The sequence below is a fragment of the Lathamus discolor genome, chromosome W (assembly GCF_037157495.1).
Source record: "Lathamus discolor isolate bLatDis1 chromosome W, bLatDis1.hap1, whole genome shotgun sequence".
Classification (NCBI taxonomy): Eukaryota; Metazoa; Chordata; class Aves; order Psittaciformes; family Psittacidae; genus Lathamus; species Lathamus discolor.
The window spans coordinates 24,574,359-24,587,655 of record NC_088908.1 but is presented as its reverse complement, the minus strand read 5'-3'; the positions used below and the strand labels follow the sequence as shown (position 1 = coordinate 24,587,655).

The 13,297-nt window shown below is 48.3% G+C and overlaps 1 long non-coding RNA gene across 1 annotated transcript; it reads right to left on the bottom strand.

The window, feature by feature from the left end:
• Positions 1 to 1,758: 1,758 nt before the first annotated feature.
• LOC136004287 (uncharacterized) lies at positions 1,759 to 4,252 on the bottom strand. Its single transcript, XR_010608359.1, has 3 exons — positions 4,171 to 4,252; positions 2,643 to 2,718; positions 1,759 to 2,302 (listed from the first exon to the last, which is right to left on the bottom strand). It is a non-coding gene; the product is annotated as an uncharacterized LOC136004287 (long non-coding RNA).
• Positions 4,253 to 13,297: the final 9,045 nt, after the last annotated feature.

Genomic DNA, 13,297 nt, shown 5'->3' with positions numbered 1-13,297 from the left:
AAAAGCAATCCCACGAGTGGGTTTGCCTTTACCTGAAGCAGGAATAACCCAAACTGTCTTCCCCAGCAAAGTCTTCATGTGCACCACAGGAACTTTGTCCCCCTCTACAATATGTAAAAGTTCTGACTGGGCTGGGCCAGCTCTGTTGGCAGATCCTCTAGTGTTAACCAACCAGGTGGCCTTTGTCTAAAGTAGTCCACTTGGCCGAACGAATAATCATAACATTGTCCTTGTATGGAAACCTTTCTAGTTGGTGGGCTATAAAAGCATTACACAGCAGGCGACAGCATGCAATTAAGTTCATTGGATGTTTACCCCTAAAATCAAATCCCCTAGAGGTATACATCAGACTACCCCATCTTCCCACATTACCCGCCAAGTATATAGAATCATAGAATCATAAAATAGTTAGGGTTGGAAAGGACCTCAAGATCATCTAGTTCCAACCCCCCTGCCACAGGCAGGGACACCTCACACTAAACCATCCCACACAAGGCTTCATCCAGTCTGGCCTTGAACACTGCCAGGGATGGAGCACTCACAACCTCCCTGGGCAACCCATTCCTGTGCCTCACCACCCTAATAGGAAAGAATTTCCTCCTTATATCCAGTCTAAACTTCCCCTGTTTAAGTTTCAACCCGTTACCCCTTGTCCTGTCACCACATTCCCTGACGAAGAGTGCCTCCCCAGCATTCCTGTAGGCCCCCTTCAGGTACTGGAAGGCTGCTAGGAGGTCTTCACGCAGCCTTCTCTTCTCCAGTCTGAACAGCCCCAACTTCCTCAGCCTGTCTTCATACGGGAGGTGCTCCAGTCCCCTGATCATCCTCGTGGCCCTCCTCTGGACTTGTTTCAGCACTTCCATGACCTTTTTATGTTGAGGACACCAGAACTGCACACAATACTCCAGGTGAGGTCTCACAAGAGCAGAGTAGAGGGGCAGGATCACCTCTTTCAACCTGCTGGTCACGCTCCTTTTGATGCAGCCCAGGATACGGTTGGCTTTCTGGGCTGCGAACGCACACTGCCGGCTCATGTTCATTTTCTCATCGACCAGCACCCCCAAGTCCTACTCTGCAGGGCCGCTCTGAATCTCTTTGCCCAATCTGTAGCCGTGCCTGGGATTGCTCTGACCCAGGTGTAGGACCTTGAACTTGTCATGGTTGAACTTCATAAGGTTGGCATCAGCCCACCTTACAAGCGTGTCAAGGTCCCTCTGGATGGCATCTATTCCCCCCAGGGTAACAACGGAACCACACAGCTTGGTGTCATCGGCAAACTTGCTGAGGGCACACTCAATCCCACTGTCCATGTCAGCGATGAAGATGTTAAACAAGACCGGTCCCAACACCGATCCCTGAGGGACACCACTCGTTACCGGTCTCCGGCCAGACATCGAGCCATTGACCACAACTCTTTGTGTGGGGCCATCCAGCCAGTTCTTTATCCGCCGAGTGGTCCATCCATCAAATTGATGTCTCTCCAATTTAGAGAGAAGGATATTGTGCAGGACAGTGTCAAATGCTTTGCACAAGTCCAGGTAGATGACATCAACTGCTTTACCCTTGTCCATCAGTTCTATAGCCCCATCATAGAAGGCCACCAAATTGGTCAGGCAGGATTTCCCCTTAGTGAAGCCATGCTGGCTGTCACCAAGCACCTTGTTGTTTTTCATGTGCCTTAGCATGCCCTCCAGGAGAATCTGCTCCAAGATTTTACCAGGCACAGAGGTGAGACTGACTGGTCTGTAATTCCCCGGGTCTTCCATTTTCCCCTTCTTGAAAATGGGGGTTATATTTCCCTTTTTCCAGTCATTGGGAACTTCACCTGACCGCCATGATTTTTCAAATATGATGGCCAGTGGCTTAGCAACTTCATTCGCCAGCTCCTTCAGGACCTGCGGATGGATTTCATCAGGTCCCACAGTCTTACGAGCGTTCAGATTTTGAAGATGGTCTCGAACCAGATCCTCTCCTACAGTGGGCCCAAGGTCTTCATTCTCACAGTCCCCGCATCTACCTTCTAAGACCTGGGTGGTGCAGTCAGAGCCTTTGCCAGTGAAGACCGAGGCAAATGACCTTAGAAAATACTTTTTCATGAAACAAATGGGATATAGCATGCTGTGACGTGCTGTAGTAAATGTTACAGTGGGATTGCTTTTAAACATGACCAGCAGAATTTTTCAATGAATGTATTAACTTGCTCACCATTTATGTATGAAATTTACAGGTCAAAACCCAGAGAATGTGGGCTTATTCCAGCTTCTGATTTCTGCTGTCCCAACTTGTATCTTCTGATAATTCCCTAGTTACATACAAATAAATGTTTTTATATTGATACTCACAGTATGGGCTGTTAAATGCTATTGAGTAATGATGATAGTAGTGTATATGCTAAAATAACAGTATTTGGTTAAGAGGGAGCAAAGAGAAGGAAACCTCTCAAGGGATATTTTTTGTTTGTGTCCTATAATACTTAACTACTCCAGTAGTGGAAAGGGGAAGATTTGAGGATATACTTGTCTACCCTTCTTCACTATTTCACTATTTGCAATGCAGACTGCACTGTGTCAGAAATACTGGAGGAGCAAGAACACCACCACTAGGAATAGTGAACAAGTAGGATATGCAATGTAGGACAGTACCTTCAATATCTTGCAAGTGAGTGCAGGAAATGTATCCCACAATTCTTTGGTCCTGAGGTGTACTTCCCACTTGCACCTGGGAGGGAAGGAAGAAATAAAAAAGTGATTAACGGAAGAGTTCATACAAATCCACTTCCACCCCAGCCATGCAGCCTCTGTACATGGTATTGTCTTTTTTCCATGTCTTTCCATCTTGGCTCCATTTTGAAAACACACACACATGAAAGTCCACTGGAGACACACACTGGGGCTTCCTCAGTCCCACTGCCACTAGCACACTGCCTCCCTCATGATCACCACTACATGAACCTTTCCATTTTGATCTGTGACACATGCAAAATGTGACAACTCTTTGCAACCCCACTGGTTCTCTGTCCCAGTTGCACTGCCACCCTTTTGTATCCCAGCTCTTGTTCACGTGCAGGATTCAGGCCCACCACTGAAGTGCCACGTAATACTGATATTATCAGCAGTCTAATTTTTGCTCACTGTGTAAGACCAGAATGCAGAAGGAAAAAATGCCAGGGGAGGCTGGGGAAAAGGATGAAATATGAAATAAATACTGGTTTTGACCATGTTTTCTTCATTCTACAGAAAGATTTGGATTTTGATGGATTTTTTTCCATTCTTCTACAAAGGTGCTAGGGATTTTTGCTATGTCTCAGCAAAGTGTTTACATTCTTCAGCACCCAGCAGCAGCCCCCATGTCTGTCAACCAGATGAAAACAAAGTGTGCTGCTGCTCTTACTCACAGAAGAGGCAGGGCTTCCAGGGAAGTTGGAACAGTCCTCATCTATATCATGTGCTACAGTCTTTTAAAAATGTATTTGCTGGTGAACACACAACCAAATCAGAATCAAGTTCTGGTTTAGGTTTTTAACTCTATTGAAGGGTTTGGCAGTTCAGGGCTTGACTTGCAAATCAGAAGTCCCAATGATTTGAGGATCAAGATTTGGTTTGAGACAAGAAACAAGCTTGAGCATATGGTTTTCCTGTTGTCAGTTAATATGGCAGCACTGTATGGACTACTAAAGGAAATGCCCATGGAGGAAAGTTGAACCCACGGCTCAGAAAGCAAAACCACAGATTACTCTCCTTCGCAAGGCTTAGTGCAGATTTCATCTGACACCTCTAAATAACAAGCAGAGCTCCATTTTATACAGACAGTTTTGTCAGCTTCATTGGTTTTCTTGTTTTTCAGTTATCCAAGAACCATACAAATCATTTTATAACTGGAAAGTCAGCTCTGCAGTGAGAGAATTTGGAAGTCATTTGTACTCTACAATACCCTGTTAACTTTCAGATTTTATTCCAGCTAGCAGAGTATGTAATAAACAACTTGCATTATTCTGTCCTCAGCCTGTTCAGTCCTTTTTTAGACAGCTTTCCAAAGGGATCCTGATGGTGTTATTTTCTGTGCCCATACAGTTCACCTGCTCCAGGGAGTGTGAAGGCAGAGGAAGACAAAGAAAATACACATAGTCACTAGGGGATCTACCCGTAAGCCAGAGGATTCTCCTGAACTTACAAGACTTTAGAAGAGTTGCAGAGGACATCCTGATCTGCTGGATGGCTGCTAGTGACTACTGCAGAAGCTTCACTACGCAGACCTCTTTCTTCCACCCCCATAGAATCATATAATAGTCAGGGTTAGAAAGCACCTTAGGATCATAGACTAGTTAGGGTTGGAAAGGACCTCAAGATCATCTAGTTCCAACCCCCCGCCATGGGCAGGGACACCTCAAACTAAACCATCCCACCCAAGGCTTCATCCAACCTGGCCTTGAACACCGCCAGGGATGGAGCACTCACAATCTCCCTGGGCAACCCATTCCAGTGCCTCACCACCCTAACAGGAAAGAATTTCCTCCTTATATCCAGTCTAAACTTCCCCTGTTTAAGTTTAACCCGTTACCCCTCGTCCTGTCACTACAGTCCCTGACGAAGAGTCCCTCCCCAGCATCCCTATAGGCCCCCTTCAGGTACTGGAAGGCTGCTATTAGGTCTCCACGCAGCCTTCTCTTCTCCAGGCTGAACAGCCCCAACTTCCTCAGCCTATCTTCATACGGGAGGTGCTCCAGTCCCCTGATCATCCTCATGGCCCTCCTCTGGACGTGTTCCAGCAGTTCCATGTCCTTTTTATGTTGAGGACACCAGAACTGTACACAATACTTCAAGTGAGATCTCACGAGAGCAGAGTAGAGGGGCAGAATCATCTCCTTCGAACTGCTAGTCAAGCTCCTTTTGATGCAGCCCAGGACACGGCTGGCTTCCTGGGCTGCGAGCGCACGCAGCCAGCTCATGTTAAGTTTCTCATCGACCAACACCCCCAAGTCCTTCTCCACAGGGCTGCTCTCAATCTCTTCTTTCCCCAAACTGTAGCTGTGCATGGGATTGCTCCGACCCAGGTGCAGGACTTTGCATGGTTAAACTTCATAAGGTTGGCATCAGCCCACCTTACAAGCGTGTCAAGGTCCCTCTGGATGGCATTCCTTCCCTCCAGCCTATCAACGGAACCACGCAGCTTGGTGTCATCAGCAAACTTGTTGAGGACACACTCAATCCCACTGTCCATGTCAGCGATGAAGATGTTAAACAAGACCGGTCCCAACACCGATCCCTGAGGGACACCACTCGTTCCTGGTCTCCAGCCAGACATTTAGCCATTGACCACAACTCTTCGTGTGCAGCCATCCAGCCAGTTCTTTATCCACCAAGTTGTCCACCTATCAAATTGATGTCTCTCCAATTTAGAGACAAGGATGTGGTGTGGAACAGTGTTGACTGCTTTACACAAGTCCAGGTAGATGACATCATCTGCTTTACCCTTGTCCATCAGTTCTGTAGCCCCATCATAGAAGGCCACCAGTGATTAACGGATTCCGTGATGAACGGAAGAGTTCATACAAATCCACTTCCACCCCAGCCGTGCATCCTCTGTACATGGTATTGTCTTTTTTCCATGTCTTTCCATCTTGGCTTCATTTTGAAAACACACACACATGAAAATCCACTGGAGACACACACTGGGGCTTCCACTTTTTATAAGCCTCTTTTTTCCTTTGATTTTTCCTCAGCAGCTCCTTATCCATCCAAGGAGGTCTCCTGGCCCTCCTGCTACACTTCCTTCTAGTTGGGATTCAAGACTCCTGAGCATGTAGCAGGTGATCCTTGAATATCAACCAAGAGTCTTGAGCCCCCTGCCCTCCAGGGCTATATCCCATGGAACCTTACTAAGCAGTCTCCTGAAGAGGCCAAAGTCTGCTCTCTTGAAGTCCAGGGCAGTGAGCTTGCTACACGCTCTTCTCACTGTCCTTGGGATCTCAAATTCGACCATCACGTGATCGCTGCATCCAAGTCTGCCCTGGAGTACCACATTCTCAACGAGCCCTTCCCTGTTGGTGAGCACAAGGTCAAGCATGGCACCTCTCCTTGTCGGCTCCTCTATTACTTGCAGAAGGAAGTTGTCTTCCACACAATCGAGGAACCTCCTGGATTGCTTGTGCCATGCAGTGCCATTGTTCCAACAGATGTCAGGGTGGTTGAAATCCCCCATGAGAACAAGGGCCTGTGAGCATGAGGCTTTTCCTATCTGTCTGTAGAGTGCTTCATCCACAGGTTCTCCTTGATCAGGCGGCCTGTAACAGATCCCCGCAGTAGTGTCTCCCACAGCTGTTTTCCCTTTAACCCTGACCCACAAACTCTCTGTAAACTGCTCACCTGTCCCCAGACCGAGTTCCATACTCTCCAGCCTATGCCTAACATAAAGGGCAACTCCCCCTCCCCGCCTGCTAGGCCTGTCTTTTCTAAAGAGCCTGTAACCCTCCATTCCAACACTCCAGTCATAGGAGCCATCCCACCGTGTTTCTGTGATGCCTATTATATCATACCCCCGCAGATGTGCACACATCTCTAATTCCTCTTGTTTGTTCTCCATGCTACAGGCGTTTGTAGAGAGGCATCTGAGCCGAGCTCCAATTGAAGCTGGCTCGTTGGCTGGAGCAGCCGGAATGTATGTACATTGTTCTGAGCATTTATTATAGGTGTTGACAACTGACTGGGTGTGTTGGGATGGAATGATGCCCCACTCCCCCAACACATCTAGTTTAAAGCCTCCTTGACCAGTCTGGCAAGCCTCCTACCAAAACTGCTCTTCCCCTTCTTTACCAGAGCAGCTCCACCAGCCCCCAATAGACCTGACCTCCTAACTTCAGTCCCATGTTCAAGGCACCCAAACCCCTGATTATGACACCACCCTTTTAACCATTTATTAACCTGGCCAATCCTCCTAGCTTTTTCTTGGTCCTCCCCTGTGTCCTGGAGAATTGACGAAAAGACTATCTCTCCCAGGGCTCTGTAGTCTTTCTTTATGGTCCCCAGTCCACTACTACCTATATCCCTAGCACCCACATGGATCACCAGGAGTGGGTAGTAGTCCATGGAACTTACTAGAGCAGGCAGCCTCTCTGTAACATCCCTGATCCATGCCCCTGGTAGGCAGCACACCTCCCTCGAGATGGGGTCAGGCCGACAGACGAGTGCTTCTATCCCTTTCAAAGTAGAGTCCCGTATTACTGCGACCTGCCGAGTTTTCTTTGTAGCGCCAGTAGATATCTTTGCCTGTGCATAATCTGCCTGTTTGTGGTGCAAGTGTTTTTCCTCTTTAGTCTCCTGCAGGACAGTAAAGCGGTTCTGCGCGGGGACAACAGATTTAGGAGGAAGCCCCTTACCTTCAATTGTCCTTTTCATCCTTCTTTTGTTATTTTTCTTTGTCACTAATTCCCAACTTCCCGGGTTGGTGGCCTCTTTCTTTCCTTCATGAGCCGGAGGGGACGCTTGAGCCCCCCGCACAGTATGGGGCTGGAGCAAGCAGACCTGCTTCCTCTCAGCTACCCTGACATCTTGAAGCCTGCTAATAGCATTCCACAGCTCAGCCACCTGCTGCAGGAGGACCTCCATCAGGGAGCACCAAGTGCAGCCCTGCCCATTGTGCACCTTTCCCTCACAAGACCAGTGCAGGCACCCTCTACACTCCGAACTCTGCACTGCAGACTCCCCTGTCATCTGCTCTGTTTGGGTGCCTACGCTGGCCATCCAGGGCGGGTCCTGTCGAGGACTTGAAGCTCCCTCGGTAGCTCTGGCCACTCTGAGTTGAGGCTCCTGGACGCTGATCTATCCCCCGCTCCGGTGTTAAAGGCATCCTCTCTCGAGTGCAAAAGCAATCCCACGAGTGTGTTTGCCTTTACCTGAAGCAGGAATAAACCAATCTGTCTTACTCAGCAAATTCTTTATGTGCACCACAGAAACTTTGCCCCACTCTACAATATGTAAAAGTTCTGACTGGGCTGGGCCAGCTCTGTTGGCAGATCCTCTGCTGTTGACCAACCAGGTGACCTTTGTAAATGTGTATCCCAATGCTTGAAAGCTCCCCCACCCATTGCTCTCAGTGTAGTTTTTAACAACCCATTGTACCGTTTGCTTTTCCCAGAGGCTGGTGCATGGCAGGGGATGTGATATACCCACTCAATGCCAAGCTCTTTGGCCCAAGTGTCTATAAGGTTATTTCGGAAATGAGTCCCATTGTCTGACTCAGTTCTCTCTGGGGTGCCGTGTCGCCACAACATCTGTTTCTCAAGGCCCAGGATAGTGTTCTGGGCAGTGGCGTGCGGCACAGTGTTTTTTTCCAACAATCCAGTGGTTGCTTCCACCATAGTAAGCACATGGCGCATGCCTTGGCAGGTTGGTGGGAGTGTGATATAGTCAATCTGCCAGGCCTCCCCATATTTATACTTCAGCCATCGTCCTCCATAGCAAAAAGGCTTTAACTGCTTGGCTTGTTTAATTGCAGCATATGTTTCACACTCATGAATAACCTGGGCAATAGTGTCCATTCTTATGTCCACCCCTCGGTCACGGGCCGATCTATATGTTGCATCTCTGCCCTGATGGCCTGAAGTATCATGCGCCCACCGGGCCAAAAATAATTCACCATTATGTTGCCAATCTAAGTTCAACTGAGCCACTTCAATCCTAGCAGCTTTATCCACTTGTTGGTTGTTCTGGTGTTCCTCAGTGTCCCGACTCTTGGGTACATGAGCATCTACATGGCGTACCTTCACAACCAGGTTCTGCACCTGGGCAGCGATATCTTGCCACAGTGCAGCAGCCCAGATGGGTTTACCTCTGCGTTGCCAGTCGCTTCGCTTCCATTGCTGCAAGCACCCCCACAGGGCATTTGCCACCATCCATGAGTCGGTATAGAGATAAAGTACCGGCCACTTTTCTCATTCAGCAATGTCCAGGGCCAACTGCAAGGCTTTCACCTCTGCAAATTGACTCGATTCACCCTCTCCTTCAGCAGTTTCTGCAACTTGTCGTCGAGGACTCCATACGGCTGCCTTCCATCTCAGATGCTTTCCCACAATATGGCAGGACCCATCAGTAAACAAGGCATACTGGTTTTTACTTTCTGTCAGTTTGTTATATGGTGGGGCCTCTTCAGCACGCATCACCTCCTCCTCTGATGACATTCCAAAATCTTTGCCCTCTGGCCAGTACATGAGGACTTCTAGAACACCTGTACAACTGAGATTTCCTATTCGAGCTCATTGTGTAATTAGTGCAGCCCATTTACTCCATGTGGCATCAGTTGCATGATGTGTAGAGGAGACCCTGCCTTTGAACATCCAGCCCATTACGGGCAACCGGGATGCCAGGAGGAGCTGTGCTTCAGTGCCAATCACTTCTGAAGCAGCTCGAACCCCTTCATAGGCTGCCAGTATCTCTTTCTCAGTTGGAGTATAGCTGGCCTCTGGCCCTTAGTATCCAAAAGCTGAAGGGTCGACTTGGAGTCTCCCCTGGAGTTTTCTGCCAGAGGCTCCAGGTAGGACCATTTTCCCCAGCTATGGTGTACAGTACATTTTTTACATCTGGCCCGGTCCGGACTGGTCCAAGGGCTACTGCATGAACTATCTCGTGTTTAATTTGCTCAAAGGCTTGATGTTGCTCATGGCCCCATTTAAAATCATTCTTCTTCCGGGTCACATGATAGAGAGGGCTTACAATCGAACTGTAATTTGGGATGTGCATTCTCCAGAAACCCACAGTACCCAAGAAAGCTTGTGTTTCTTTCTTATTAGTTGGTGGAGACATTGCTGTTATCTTGTTGATCACATCTGTGGGGATCTGTCTACAACCATCTAGCCACTTTATTCCCAAAAGGGTGAGTGGGTCCTGCTGGTCATTCCCTGACTCTCCAGTCTACGAATCAGCTGATGGATAGGAATCAGTGGGTCTTGTTTGGTGTGATATTGCCGCCGGTGCTCTGTTGTGGTCAAGATTGGCACTTGCTGTTCTTCGACCTTCAGAAAAAGCACAAGAGAGGGATCCTCTGAGAGACCAGCCAAGGTGGACAGCTGCTCAATTTCTTCAGTCTCCAAAGCAGCAATATCAAAAGGCCATTGGTACCCTTTTGGGTCTTTGAAGTACCCTCTCCTGAGGTAGTCTATGCTGAGGTTGCATGGAGCTTCTGGACCAGTCACAATGGGGTGCTTTGGCCATTTCCTCCCAGTCAGGCTGATTTCAGCCTCCAGTAGAGTCAACTCTTGGGATCCTCCTGTCACTCCAGAAATATAGATGGGTTCCACCCTTTGACAGCTTGACGGCATCAGGGTACACTGTGCACCGGTATCTACTAAAGCCTTATACTTCTGTGGGACTGATGTGCCAGGCCATCTGATCCACACAGTCCAGTAAATCCGATTGTCCCCTGTCTCCACCTGGCTGGAGGCAGGGCCCCTCTAATAGTTATCACAACTTTGAACACTTAAGTCATATTGAAAGGGATTATTCTTCGCTATCACAGGAGCTGGAATAAAGTCAGCTCTTCCACTCCCGTGGCCCGTGGCGTATACCTCCTGTATCTTCTCTCTCGAAGAATAGGACGCCTTTTGTTAATAGCTGAGACCTGTGTTGGTACACTTGAGGAGCTGGATAAATCAGATAGATCGTCCCTCAATTGTTTGAGATCCTGGGACAGTTTTTCCACAGCTGAGATGATGGAAGTGCTGAGATTGTCTTCGAACTCTCCAAGTTTATGAATCATTTCATCCACTGTTAGTGGTACTATATCATTCCAGGTTACTGTTGCCAATGAATGGGCATATGATGACGGCGCATTCCATGTTAGCTTTCGCCACATGGGTCGTGTACATTCGACTTCATCTGGGTCTATGGGTACATCCCCATTATTTGGCTCGATGTGATAGATAATCTCTAGGATGGCTGATTCCCTCAGAGACTGGATGCCTTTGTCTAAAGTAGTCCACTTGGCTGAATGTCTCAACATCGTCCTTGTATGGATACCTTTCTTTCACAGCTGCCAAGAGCCGCCTCCAAAGACTGAGGGACTTTTTCTCTCTTGCAATTGCTTTGTCAATTCCCCCTTCTCTAGCAAGTGATCCCAGCTGCTTGGCTTCACTACCTTCTAGTTCGTGACCATCGGCCCCGTTGTCCCAGCATCGGAGCAACCAGGTGATGTGCTCCCCTGGTTGACGGGTAAAATCTTTTCGCATATTCCTTAGCTCAGTTGAGGTCTGAGGTTGAGAAGTCACCTCTTCTTCATCATGTGACGATGACTCCTCCTCAAATACTGGACCAGGTGGTGAATGCATTGTTTCTTCATCTTGATTCACCCTTCTTGCCTCCTTTTTGCTTTTTCTCTTGCGTAGAGGGGCAATCGATATTGGTACAAATTGGTCCTCTGGTTTAGCTGCAGTGATTATCACTGTGGTTTGAGTAACAACTGTACATGTCGCTGGGGGTGGTGTAGCTGCTGTGCTTGGAGCTGGGGTAGCTGCACTGTCTGTTGCAGTCGAAGTTTGAGTAGCTGCCGTACTTGTTGCTGTGATAGCTGCGCTGTCCATTGCAGCCAAAGTTTCGGTAGCGACTGTACTTGTCGCTGGGGGTGGTGTAGATGCTGTGCTTGGAGGTGGAGTAGCTGCACTGATTGTTGCCCTCAGGTGCAGGGACATTTTTTTCCTTTTGAAGGTGCTGGATAGTGTTGAACAAGGGCCTGTAAGCATAGGCCAAGCCCCAGAACGTTGCCATGATTTGTCCATCTCTGGTATGGCCAGACTGACCACACACCTCATTTAAGTGTTTTACTAATTCTTCTGGATTTTGCACTTGTTCGGTGGTGAAATTCCAAAGTACTGGAGGGGCCCACTGACCTAGATACTTGCCCATAGTATCCCACACACCCTGCCACTCATGGCTGTCCAGCCCCAGGGAAAATCTCTTGGTCCTCCTATATCGTCATTTAACCCCAGACAAGGCCCAAACCTGACTCTGCTTGACTCTTGAAATCAGACGAAATGGTCGTGGGCAAAGCACACTCTGTATGCGTGCCAATATGGTGATCCCCATTATAATCAGCAAACAGGTCTCAGCAATATTAAAAGGCCATTCAAGAACTTCAAAACTCTGTAATGATGCTGTAAATGGTCTGAGAGGGGGGCTAGGAGGGTAAAAGAATGTCTCCTTCACAGGTTGACCACCCGAGAAGGAGAAAAAAGATGTGTAATTGCTAAGCACTTTTATTACATACCTCCAAAAGTACAAAGGTGGTGACCACACTGGGAACATAAACAAGATCAGTTTCATGATCAATGATTCTATTGTATTACAAGTCATTACCATAAAATGCAATGAGACAAGAACTTTAGCCAAAGCCCCACACTTGAAAAACATTGCCACAGCAAATACTAAGTAAGGTACGATATACTGAAACTGTGAGATCAAAAGGAAAAAATTTGAGAGCCAGTAAATCAGTATTGTGACGAGTGACTATTAATCTAAAACAATGAATGCTTATCACAAATGCGATTAGACACACTCCAGTCAGGTCTGTTGTTATCTCAACCCCTCGTGCCCCACGTTGGGTGCCAAAATGTACTGTCGTGGTTTAAACCGAGCCACACAGCTCGTTCACTCACTCCCCCCTTCCTTTTCTCCCTCTTTCTTTCCTCCCCCTCCCCCCCCCCCCCCCCCCCCCGGCTCCCGGTGGAATGGGGAGGAGAATCGAGTGAATGTAACTCCCATGGGTTGAAATAAGAACAGCCCAGTAACTAAGGTATAACACAAATCACTACTGCTACCACCAATGATAATAATGAAAAGAGAAAATAACAAGAGAAGAGAATACAATACCACCGCCGAACGAGTTCCATCCCCCTCCAAAGAGAGACCGTGTGTGGTAGTTAGGGCTCGGCGGTCGGAAGATGTCGTGCTGTACGGAAAGATAAGAAAATAAGACCCCTCTCCCTAGAGCCAGTAGCACTTGGTTTGTGACGTAAGCAGACGGAAGTGACGTTGTAAACTCAGGGTATATAACACCGTGTTACCCGTCAATAAAGGCCATTTGCTGTCCACCACATTGGTGTCTGCGAGCTGATGGCCCGAGCAGCCTGGGGTTGGTCGCCGTGCCATTCCTGAGATAGGTCGTCAAGTCAACGAAGGCAACAAGTGGTGCCGAAACCCGGGAACGGGGTTTCGGGAATCACCTGGACGGGTGAACGGCGGCCGGAGCGGCAGGACCAGCCCGGTGGGGGGGACGCTCCCGGACCAACAAGGAGGATGGAAGCCCTTGCGAAGGA